This window comes from Mytilus trossulus, chromosome 2 (genome assembly GCF_036588685.1).
Source record: "Mytilus trossulus isolate FHL-02 chromosome 2, PNRI_Mtr1.1.1.hap1, whole genome shotgun sequence".
In the NCBI taxonomy this organism is placed as follows: Eukaryota; Metazoa; Mollusca; class Bivalvia; order Mytilida; family Mytilidae; genus Mytilus; species Mytilus trossulus.
Window position 1 is genome coordinate 95,199,770 of NC_086374.1, and position 12,829 is coordinate 95,212,598.

The 12,829-nt window shown below is 32.4% G+C and overlaps 1 pseudogene; it reads left to right on the forward strand.

The window, feature by feature from the left end:
• The first annotated feature begins 5,800 nt into the window (after positions 1–5,800).
• Positions 5,801–7,682, forward strand: LOC134705546 (heat shock protein 70 B2-like; annotated as a pseudogene).
• Positions 7,683–12,829: the final 5,147 nt, after the last annotated feature.

Here is a 12,829-nt window from a genome sequence, read left to right on the forward strand (position 1 = left end):
AGATGCGCATTTCGACAATATATGTCTCTTCAGTGATGCTTGTGGCCAAAATATTTGAAATCCAAAGCTTATATAAAAGATGAAGAGCTATAATCCAAAAGGTCCAAAAAATATAGCCAAATTCTTGAAAGGAATGAGAGCTTTGCACGAGGGAGATACATTCCTTAATTTATAATAATTTATAATACTTTGTAACAGCAAATTTTAAATAACACAAAAAATCCGTATTTCATCTTTAAATATCAGGAAAAGAGCTTCTAGAGCATGAAATTTATCAAGTATTTAAGTAAACAGACTTGTTTTAACAAAAAATAGAAGAATTATCTAAAAATGGAAGCTATGGTAAACCCAGGATATTATATATGAATTTATATAAATTCAAGATATGAATTTTTTTTAAATTCATATTAATTAGGACACTAACATTTAACATAATAAAGTATATTAAGATACATATATTTCAAACAGAAAATATACTAAAAGCAAAGGTTATTTATCTAGGTAGAAAGTACTTTCATGTGTAAAATTTTTGTCAGTATTACTGTAAATGCAGAATATTTTGTGGTCCTTTTTAAACACCTTTGTTGAACATTGAACACAAATGTAAGATTGATTATTTCAGAAATAATTCCTTCAGGTTATGCTCTATGCTCATTTTAACATGGGTAGGCATTATATTTGTCAATATTTCACACTGAGCGGTAGTGAGGTGTAAAATGTGGTAAAATATAATGCCTACCCATGTTAAAATGAGCATAGAGCATGACATGAAGGAATTATTTCGATTTCAATAAGACAAATACTGTTTTTTTAAAGGTTGAAGCATACAAAAATACCGTAAAAATGTTTGGCTATTGATTATCATTTAAAATGGTTAATATTAGTCTGTAAAGAGACTTTATGGAATATTAACAACATAAACCATATTTTCATGAAGCATTCAAGCATTGAAGTAATTGCTTTTTTTCATATATTAAATTTTTAGATCTGTGTTACATATTGATTTTGTATTGCTGTTTATGGTAATGCTTAGTTGGTCAAAAGATTATTTGTTTTGTCCAAACACTGTTAATGTGTATATAACTGAAATTTTCATTTGTTAACTCTCTGAATCTAAAATGTTTGTAGTGGGTCAAATCAAATTTGTTCAAGCATGTGTACAAATGGGAAATTTGATCAGTGACAAAATCTGGCAAAAAATGTCTTTTATCATGACATGATTTAAAATTACTGTGCAATACAATGAAATGAATGACAGAAATAATTGTTCAATATGTATATGCTAAACATGGAGTTTTCTAAAGATTTTAAATAGACAGAACTCTTCAGCAGGTTATAAATTTTTTTTCAAAATTGTTAATGAAATAGATTTTTTACTATGATATAAACCTGAATACATGTCTTTTTTTTATACCCAATTCAAATATGAACCATATTGGTCTAAACATTTTCAGGAAATCCAGTACATTGTAGAGATTTTTGTACAAAAAATCAAGCTTTTTTTCCAGCCATTCTAGAATCAATATGCTATACAAACCTGTACTAAATTTGAACTCAAATGTGTATGTATAATAATAAGAATCTGTGGTAGGATTGCTAATGAGACATCTCTCTACCAGAGACCAAATTACTTAGAAGTTGTCAACTATAATAGGTTACTACAACTTTCAACAATGAGTGATTTGTTTACCATGCTGTTGTATTGGGATCATGCACTACATTTATACAGGTTACATTTCCTGTTGCTCAAAATATACAAAGTTAAGCATGTGAATATATGTAAATATTCTTTGTTTTGTTAGTATGCTTTATATATGAAATATATGATTACATTTGTGAGGAAAGGAACAATTTGAAATGAAGTATTAGCTTTGGATAAAGTTATTTTGTTAACTTGAATTCAGGCATGACGATAGGAATGAATTGTCTCCCTTTCCTTTAGCAGATGACTCAATATTAACTAATTTGAATGCATTCTCAGTATTCAGTAAAAAGCATTCTTCTATAGACAGTTATGCAAAAGTTATCAAAACCACACAAGTCTCCATGACTGGTTTTTCAATCTTCTACAGAGGTGCATTTAGGGAGGGAGGGCCCAGCCCTCCCTTTTGGGGAAAAAAATTGGTTGCTTATATAGGGAATCACTGAAGCGTGACTGGTGCAGGTCCCCTCTTAGGCAGTCCGTGGGCCCCCCACTTATGAAAATTTCTAGATCCACCATTGTTCTAGAGAAATGAATGACAAGTTTTTTACTGTTTCAGAATGTCAGTATGAAGCTTGAGCATGAATTACTTAATACTTGTTTAGTATAATGATTGGTTAAAACATTTTATTGATAGGTTATGTTAACATAGTTATTTTGTATAAAATACAGAGATATTCATCATGTTGATATGTCAATATTTATGAATAATGTTTCATTATATGAAATAGTATTTGTATTTTTTTTCTTGTATTGTGTATGATTATAGATATAAGTTTTCATTCATCATTATTCGAAAATAAACAATAACAAAATTATGTTATTTATTGTTTTGTGGATAGTGGAAGCTGTCATACATTGTCATATATGCATAGCAGTTTTAATATTGGAATAGCAAACATGGAAAAATAAAAAAACAGCTTTCTTTCTTGTGAAAAAAAATAAATCGTTATATTTTGTGGGTACCAATCTACATGGATAGAAGAAAACTTTTCATGGATATTTGTTTACATAAACTCTAACTGAAAATTTGCTATTACTTGTACATAGGTTCATTTGTGGTTCTGTGGTAACCATTGAATACACGAAAATTGGTATCCAACAAAAAAAAATGAATCCACAGTACGCTTATAAAAGTTAATATAATTATTGGTCTATCATTACTTTTATCGTCATCATTTGAACTCTGGTTAATAGTTGTCGTAATTGCAATCATAGTTGCCACATCTACTTATTTTACTAATAGTTCATTATACACATCTACACACTACCAACAGTCTGGAAATGGTAGCAGTATTTACCAATAATTACAATTTCTGAAATGTATTTTTGTCAAGCCTTCGACTTTAGTCCAAAAAGCGAGACTAAGCGATCCTACATTCCGTCGTCGGGGGTGGCATCCACAAATATTCACTCTGTGGTTTAAGTTTTTGAAATTTTAATACTTATCTTAAACTATACTGGATTTCTACCAAACTTGGTCAGAAGCTGGTTTATAATCATAAGATAGTATCCAGAAGTAAATTTTGTAAAAAAAAATAATCCATTTTTTCTGTATTTCACTTTTAAATGGACTTAGTTTTTCTGTGGGGAAACAACATTCACTCTGTGGTTAAAGTTTTTAAAATTTTATTAACTTTCTTAAACTATTCTTGGTTTGTACCAAACTTGGACAGAAGCTTCTTACGATCATAAGATAGTATCGAGAGTAATATTTTTTTTGGATTTTTTTCATCATTTTTGTTGAGCCTGTTATTTACAGCAAAAGTAGGCGAGACACTGGGTTCCGCGGAACCCTTACAAATTTTTGGAATTTATAATAGAAACAGGCATATCTATCAAAATCCCAACATATATATTGACACATATTTATTAGAAACAGCAGTTCATGTGGACAGTTGATCTGTTGTCATCACTTTAGGTCCATGTTGTGGTTGTCTAATTACATTGTTTCCTTAAAGGTTAGTGACCATCACCAAAATAATATTACAAAATGGACCACATTACATGAATGAAATTCATCAAATTGAGTTATTGTTCTTTAATGTTCCCATTTATTACATGTTATCTATTATATTGAATAATACAGTAGTTGAATAGAAATTTCAAGAGCAAGTCAAGATCTAAACATGTCAAGTATGACCTAAATCAGGAGTGTTGGCAATAACAGACTTTAGGAGTGTTGGCAATAACAAGCTTTAGTAGGGTTGGCAATAACAGGCTTTAGGAGGGTTTGCAATAACAGGCTTTAGGAGGGTTGGCAATAACAGGCTTTAGGAGGGTTGGCAATAACAGGCTTTAGGAGGGTTCGCAATAACAGGCATTAGGAAGGTTGGCAATAACAGGCTTTAGGAGGGTTTGCAATAACAGGCGTTAGGAGGGTTTGCAATAACAGGCTTAAAAAGGGTTGGCAATAACAGGCGTTAGGAGGGTTTGCAACAACAGGCTTTAGGAGCATTGTCCAGTCATGTGGGATTTATCAATACTAGCCTGAATCTTTAAGAGGATTCATTGAGTAATTTCAAATGAAAAACTTGTATAAGAAGACACATCATGATTTATAACTAATATGAGGCAGGCATTACCTGTAAATGGGGACGAAGTCTGTATTAATTATTTTTTTGTAACTTAAATATTTGTTAAAAAAATGAAACGGAAATACCGTAACGTTTCCGAATTTGGTTCGGTTATTAGGGATTTTTGTTGTGACGTTATTTAAGTTATGACATCATATGCCAAGTAAACAAAGAAACGCTATCATCAGGTAACGTTCTTGATATCAAGGAATTATTTTAAAAAATGAAATTGGTATTGCGTTCCTTCCTATTTATACTAAACTGATAAATAAATATTTTACTCAAAGATTCATACAAACGAGACCGGAAAAAGGAAGTATATTGTAGATTTCTGTGCAGGTCTGGGATTTCAAAACACGACAACAAAAAATTGAACGATTTTGAGTTCATTAGTACAATGATAAATTCGGGAAATTTCCCGATTTTTATTTTTTTTTAATTTTCTACTGTTATTGGGGACTTCGTCCCCATACTAAGCCAGATGTTACCAAACATAACCTGAATGTCCCGTATGTAGTAAAAGAACCATATTTAAGGACTTGATCTACCAAAAAACATTAAGAGAGCCGTGGTGTAGTGGTTAGTGCATTGGACTACTAACACAAAGGTTCCTGGTTCGATTCCCGTTTGGGATGAAAATTTCAGGAACTCAATTTTCGGCTCTCCCTCGACACCATTTGCGAGTATGGTCTTGAGGAAACGATGATAGTCCGTCGGAAGGGGACGATAAATGGCTGACCCGTGTTAAGAGAGAGCCATATCTCTTGCACGTTAAAGACACCCTTGTAGATTTCGAAAAAGAGTAGGCTAATGCCGCTACAAGGCAGAACTCGCACCCGCAAAGTGGAAAGGGATAAATATAAGTTGCAAAACTTGTTTCCCAATCCACTATAAATAAATATGTTTAAATTAAACTAAAAAACATGGCTGCTGTTGCTAAATAGAACCTAGGAAACCCAGAAATCGTCAAATGATCTTAAGTAGTAGTTATTGCCTTCAAAAGATGACGCTTGACGGTTTTTATGTTAAATTCAATCCAGGACACGTATCTAATGTAAACAAGAAGATGTGGTAGGATGCAAATGCGATAACAAGTCAACACAAGAGACCAAATGACACAGAAATTAACAATTATCAAATGAAAGGCCATAAAGCGTACATTTCAAATATCAAATTGACGTCCCCAAAAAATGGGTTGGATAAGGGCATTGAGTGCAAAAAATACATTTTCTTTTGTTATCAAATGAAAGGCCACAATGTGTGCATTTCAAATATCAAATTCCAGATCTCCCGTAATTAGTTGGGTGGAGTTACATGATATATATATGTTCCTGCTAAGGTTAAAATAAAAACCAAATGACAAGAGTTTGGTTCTTTTCTTTTTTTATATACACAAACATGAGACGTGCAGAAAGTGTTGGTGGTTTATATATTTTGTAACCTAATGTGTTATGCTGAATCGAATATATAACTAAAATAATTTTTTTCAGAGTATAAAACATAGACTAAAGTGAAACAAATAATGGCAGTAAAAGGTCCAGCAATTTGAACAACCTATTCTTGTGTCGGTGTATTCCAACACGGGAAGTAGACATTATTGCCAATGACCAAGGAAACAGAACCACTAAAGTTATGTGGCTTTCACGGATACAGAAAGACTTGTTGATGATGCAGCTAAAAATCAAGTCGCACTGAACCCTAAAAATACAATATTCGATGCCAAACGACTAATTGGCAGAAATTTTAGTGATTCAACAGTTCAGTCAGATATGAAACACTGGCCATTCAAAGTAATTAACAATGGAGGTAAACCAAAACTACAAGCTGAGTACAAGGGAGAAGAAGCAAAGACAGTTACCCCAGAAGAAAAAAGTTCAATGATATTGGTAAATATGAAAGAAACAGCTGGATCATATATTGGAAAAACAGTTACCGATGCAGTCACCACAGTTCCTGCATACTTCAATGACTCTCAAAGATGAGCAACTAAAGATGCTGGCATTATTGCAGGACTAAATGTTTTGAGAATAATAAACGAGCCAACGGCTGCTGCTTTAGCTAACGGTCTTGAGAAAAACGTTTTGCTATTTGATTTTGGAGGAGGAACATTTGACGTGTCAATTCTCACGATTGACGAGGGTTCTTTATTTAAACTTCGCTCCACAGCTGGAGATACTCAACTAGGAGGCGAAGACTTTGACAATAGAATGGTCAATCATTTTGTGAATGAGTTCAAGAGAAAGTGTGGAAAGGGCATTACTGGCAATAATCGTGCAATTAGAAGAATGAGAAATGCATTTGAAAAAGCAAAGAGAACATTATCAAGCAGCACAGAGGCAAGTGTAGAAATTGATTCCTTATTTGAAGGAATTGACTTCTACACAAAGCTAACTAGAGCATGATTTGAGAACTGTGTTCAGATTTGTTCAGAATAACACTTGAAACAGTTGAACAGGCTTTAAGAGACAATAAACTTGATAAGAGTAGTATTGAGGAGATTGGTCTTGTTGGAGGTTCAACAAGAATACCTAGAATACAGAAAATGCTGTCGGAGTTTATGAATGGAAAAGAACTGAACAAAAACCCAAAATGAAGCTGTGGCCTATAGGGCAGCCGTTCAAGCAGCTATCCTGTCGGACGTTCGTAGCTGCACCATCAAATATGTACTTTTAGTTGACGTTGCTCCACTTTCCCTTGGTATTGCAACTGCAGGTGGCGTAATGGCAAAAGTCATCAACAGGAATACAAAGATCCCTACAAAGTCCTTACAAATATTTTCAACGTGTTCAGACAACCAACCAGCAGTTAGTATTCAGGTTTTTGAAGGTGAAAGAGCAATGACCAAAGACAATAATCATCTTGGAAAATTCGATCTGACAGGTTTACCATCAGCACCCCGTGGTGTGCCTCAGATTGAAGTAGAATTTGATACTGATGCAATTGGACTTTTGATTGTATCAACTCACAACAAAAGCACAGGAAATTAAAAAAAACAAAAACAATCACAAATGATAGAAGAAGGCTAAGTAAAGAAGATATTGACCGAATGGTTTCTGATGCTGAGAAATATAAAGACGAAGATGAAAAATAAAAATGAGCGTATTACAGCAAGAAATCAGCTAAAAAACTATATGATCAGTGTTAAACAATCTATAGGAGACTCTGGTGACAAGCTGTCAACACAGGACAAAGATAATGTATAAAAAGCTTGTTAAGAATTACTTAAATGGTTGGATCAGAATTCACCGGCAGAAAAAGAGGAATATGAGGACAGAATGAAAGAACTTCAGAAAATATGTACCCCAATTAGGACAAAACTTCATGGCGGTGGTCAAAATGAATCAAACGGCCAAAATAGAAGTCATAATACTTCCAGTGGGACTACGGTGGAAGAAATTGATTAAATAGTAGAAAAATTATTGAATTATTGTTATTATGCTTTCATATTTTGTTAGCAACTGTTGTTGTTGAATCATATATCAGAAATGTATTTTTATACGGGTATGATTATTAATGTTTAATATAATTATGTGTTCATTCGTTTTTGAACTAAAGGTATGCTTATTGTAGACTTTGTTGATTGTGGTACATTTACTAAAATAATTTATGCTTTGTGTTATACCCTTCTAGGAATAAGGCTATATTGCATTCATCTTAACTGTCTGTTCGTTCAGCTTTTTTATTCCGTCACACAGGTTCTACAGAATGACTTCATATTTGTCAGAACTTTGACTGTCATGTGTGTTGTAATGGTTTTTTTTTCAATTTTTCAGACATCTTCTTTCTCATGGTCGATGCATTGAATCTTTTACTATGTTGAACAAACTTAAATTGTTTGTCACATTTTTTTTTAAAGTACCACTGAACAGAATATTAACTTCATATTCTGTCAGCCGCTTAACAATGATCAGTTGTACCGTGTGAACACTTGTGATAATGTAAATGCCAAATGATTTTAAATGCCCACTGTTGGTAAAGAGAGACGAAAGGGCTCCAGCGGAACATTCAAACTCATAAGTCGAAATAAACTGACAACATCATGGCTAAAAAAGAAAAAGACCAACAAACAAACCATAATACACAAAACACAACATGGAAAACAAAAGACTAATCAATGCGATGCCCACCAATAACGGGGATAATCTCAGGTGCTCCGATAGGTTAAAAAGATTGTGCTAAACATATGTCGTGCTGCTCATGCTAGTACAAACCCGTTTATAAACCTTATACAAAAGATCATTCGTGAAAAGGGGACGGAATTGTAGTTACGACACAAGCCTTTATATTACGACGGAGTGATTTCAACTTCACCATTTGGAAGTCTAGGTTTAACATCTTCCTTGTGAGCAGCGACCCTCTATTTAAAAATCATGATAGTTAATATAAGCACGGATATGAAATAACATATCAGTTTGGAGATGACATGCTCCGTATTCAGGCGCTGCTAGAATGTTGCTATACATATATAGAATTGAAAACTTGAAATGGTTAAGCTGAATCATTTTTTTTTTGTCTTTCGTTTTAAACCGACCCACATTGTCTATTCCTAGATGTAAATCAAGATATGAGACAGACTCAAATGTATATGTTGTATCCTTATCTCAAGTTTGATGGGGAAAGATGCGTTCAACATAGTCAACACATTTTAAATTGTTTTTGATGAGATAAAATCGTCTATATATACTAGATGATTCAACATAAATTAAATCAATCAAAATATGAAGGAATCAGCAAAATACAACACGATCAAGTAAAAATTATATCACAATAAAACGTGTTGGTTGTGTGCGTATTTATACAATAAAATATCAGTTCCTGCCTGTAACGGTAAGTTTCCTCGCCATATTATCTTGTGAAAAGAATACAATCCGATTTTATCCTTTCCCCATAATGTTTTTGAGTTATCTTTCTTTACTCACGCGTCAAATTCCTCCTTTTTTTGAAGAAAAATAATTTGAATCGTATATTTGGAGTACTTAAAGTCTTTCATCGATATAATATTGCATGTAAATATGCAAAATAACTCATAAATCAAACCCCTTTTTTTGGCTCTAATTACTTTCAAAATATAAAAAATAAGATGAGGTATGATTGCCAACGAGACAACTCTCCACAAGAGATAAAAATGGCACAGAAATTAACAGCTATATATCATCGTACGGTCTTCAATAATGAACAAAGTCAGAACTATGACAAACAGTTATAGGCAATCAAAGGCCATAATCGGCATTTGCTAAGAGAACGGGTTGAATTCCGTTCTCTTTTTTTTTTTTTTTATATAAAATACATTAAAGTTTAATTACGCTAATTTGAGATTGAAAAACTATTCAAATACAGACTTATGAACTTTCTAACAACAAGTTTAAGTTTGAGTGTTGATTGAGTCATTACAAGAAGTTGTATTAAAATATGTCATTTTCACCCTATCTAATTAACCCATGACACTTATTTTGATATGGACCGATAATTTCGGTCGAATTCCTAGATCCGCATTTAGAATTGATACTGGAACTCAGTAGTTTTCTTGTCTCTCTCTTGTATTTCTGTTTGTCTATCAACAACATTCTTAAACGCAAAAACTTCAAAATTATAGAAAGGTATGAGGCCAATAAAGTTGTTACATGCATATTAATAATAATAAATATGTAGATATATGCATATTTCAATTTGTTGATATTCGAACCATCAGTTTGAGAAAATAATTAATATTTGTTTGCTATGCACAGTTACTTGGGTATTGTTATCCTTTGCTTGTAAATAGGACAAGGTTGAATCAATTAGTTACTATTGACAACATAGTTGGTTCAATATATCCGCACCATGAAACATAGTGATGGTAATTATAACTATGCTCTATAACTTGGCTATGCCAATCCTTTGCTGGAAGACATATATTATGTTGAATATTTTCCACAAAGGTCAAAATAGAGTGCATGATAACTTGTTTGTATCAGTATACCTTATTTGCTACTCTGTCTCACAAATAAACCAGCGGGCCCATTGCTGACATGTTTCACCTTTTACAGTATACATGACATTTGTATAAATTTGTGCTGCGCATATTATGTCAGAAAACGTGAAATTATATACCATAAGAATAATTTACGAAGATATTATATGATAATTCAAGCCCATACACTTTTTGATTATCTATCCGCATTTGGTAAGCGTAGTAAGAGGTATATCACGACTGAATTATTTTGGTTAATGAAGAGAGGGAATGTAACTCTAGATCTGAACAGATACACATTTCTAACTGCTTTTTATGCCCCATTTAGGGGTATTATGCTTTTGGAAATTTGCTAATCTAAATAAAAAATAAGATTTTTGATCCCCAATTTCACATCCCAATTTCACAGTACATTGAACATAAAAAAATGAAGGTTACCGCTTAAGCTGTTATCCTCCTTATGCTATAGCTAGTAAGTAAAAGTTTTGGTTTGGTTTGATTGCTTGCTTTGTTTGTATTATTTTTATTCGACCACAACAAATCAAATAAGTTTTGGTCGTATATTGCTATCACGTCGTCGTCGTCGTCGTCAGCGTCTTCTGAAGACAGATTGTTTCTGGATAATAACTTTAGTATAAGTAAATAAAAATCAATTAAATAAATCACAAGGTTTATAACCACTGTAGGAAGCCATGGATTGATTTAAGGGGTTATTGTCTCAACTGTTTAGGAATTAGGGGACCAAATATGCATTTTTGTAGTTTCCAGACAATAACGTATGTTAAAAGGTATGAATCTCTCTGAAATCATACCATTAGTTTCCATACTACAAAGGGATGGTTATAATTAACTTTGGGGGGTTATTGCTCAAACCGTTTAGAAATTAGGTGCAAAAAGGGAAAGAAGGGTTTAACGGGTTAAAGGACAATTGAGATAATTCAAAAGTAGTGTGAGGGAGGTAATCCAAATCAATTTAAAGAATAATATTTGATTACCTCCCTTTCACTGCTTCTAAATAATGTATTGATAAATGATGATTGTCTTGAGGTAATCAGCTGTCAATTTATATTTAGCAGTTACTATTAATTAATATTAATTTTAGCCATGACTATGTATGTCATTTTATATTTTAAACCTTTTATGATGTATTTAAATGTGTGACTATGATTGCAAACTCAATTTAAAGATAATGACAATCAAAACCAAGGAGTAAAATACATATGGATTGAGAAGCTGACCATACCTTGAGGGGAGGAATTAATTTGTTTTTAATAAGGGAAAGGGGGGGGGGGGGAATGAAAAAAATCGGAGGGGGCAATTTTTCTCATTTCAGATTTCAGAAAGCAATTTATTTGTTCAAACATTGTAATTAAGATTGGCATTTGCAAGCAATATAAAAAGTCGAAGTTTAAATTCTATACATTATATCTTAATTTGATTAGACAACTTAACAAGTAATCAAATTGATCTATTATGATAAAATACGGCCTGTACATTGAACTATAATGGTTTACCTTTATAAATTGTTATTTGGATGGAGAACTGTCTCTTTGGCACTCACACCACATCTACCTATATCTATTAACTCCGCCTACTTATATTGTTTGCAAATGTCAATCTTAGTTACAATACGTCAGTAAAATTGATATAAACAAAGCAAGCAAAGAAACCAAACCTTTAACTTGATAACAGCTGTAACGATTTTTGTCAAGATAGATATGGATGCAGATGAAGCCTAACCAACTTAAAACATAAAACACATGTTCCCTATGATATTATCTATATAATTTTAATGCCAAATTAGAGTTTGACCCCAATTGCAGGGTCCTCTAAACATAGAAATTGATAGTGCGAGTGGGGCATCCGTGTACTATGGACACATTCTTTTTTATATGTTTATACATTTGATAAAAAATCTTAGATCTGAGGACCTTTTCAAATCCCTAACTTTGTTTGAAGATCCTTATCCTGAATGCTTTTAAAATGCGATTATAATATGTATGTCTGAAATCTAGTTAATTTACATTTCTTTTTACCATCAAATTGCATACTGGACGAATTCATGCAATTTTTATCAATGAAACAAAGGGTATTCATGAAATGTGCAATTATCCAGTTCTTTCTTACTCTTTAACATAATTGTCGTATTAATGTGATTTTTTTAAATGCCAAAGTTGAGCATTTTTCAGGAATTTGAGAAACTTGATACAGATCAAGTGTTTTTGTCCTTTGAAAATGTTATTATTTTGAAGAAAATTTTGAAATATAATTAATGCTCGTCTATACGCAAGGTTATGTCTAAACTCTTTGTTTTTCAATCGTATCTAAAAGATGTTAGTATTTCGTTTTAAAGAAAGGACTTATCGGAGACAAAGAAATGATCATTATGCCTATTCATTTACCTTAGGAAAAAGTCAATTTTAACATTTCAAAGATGCGTTCATCGACCTTGCAAAATATTGCAAGACATTAAAGAACAGTTTTTATTTGGAAATGATGTTAATTTCAGAAATCATGCAGAAAATTTGTTTCGTTCATCATTTGTTCATTATTAGGCACTACAGTACAATTTAATGGAAAATGCTGTACAACAATTGTCCA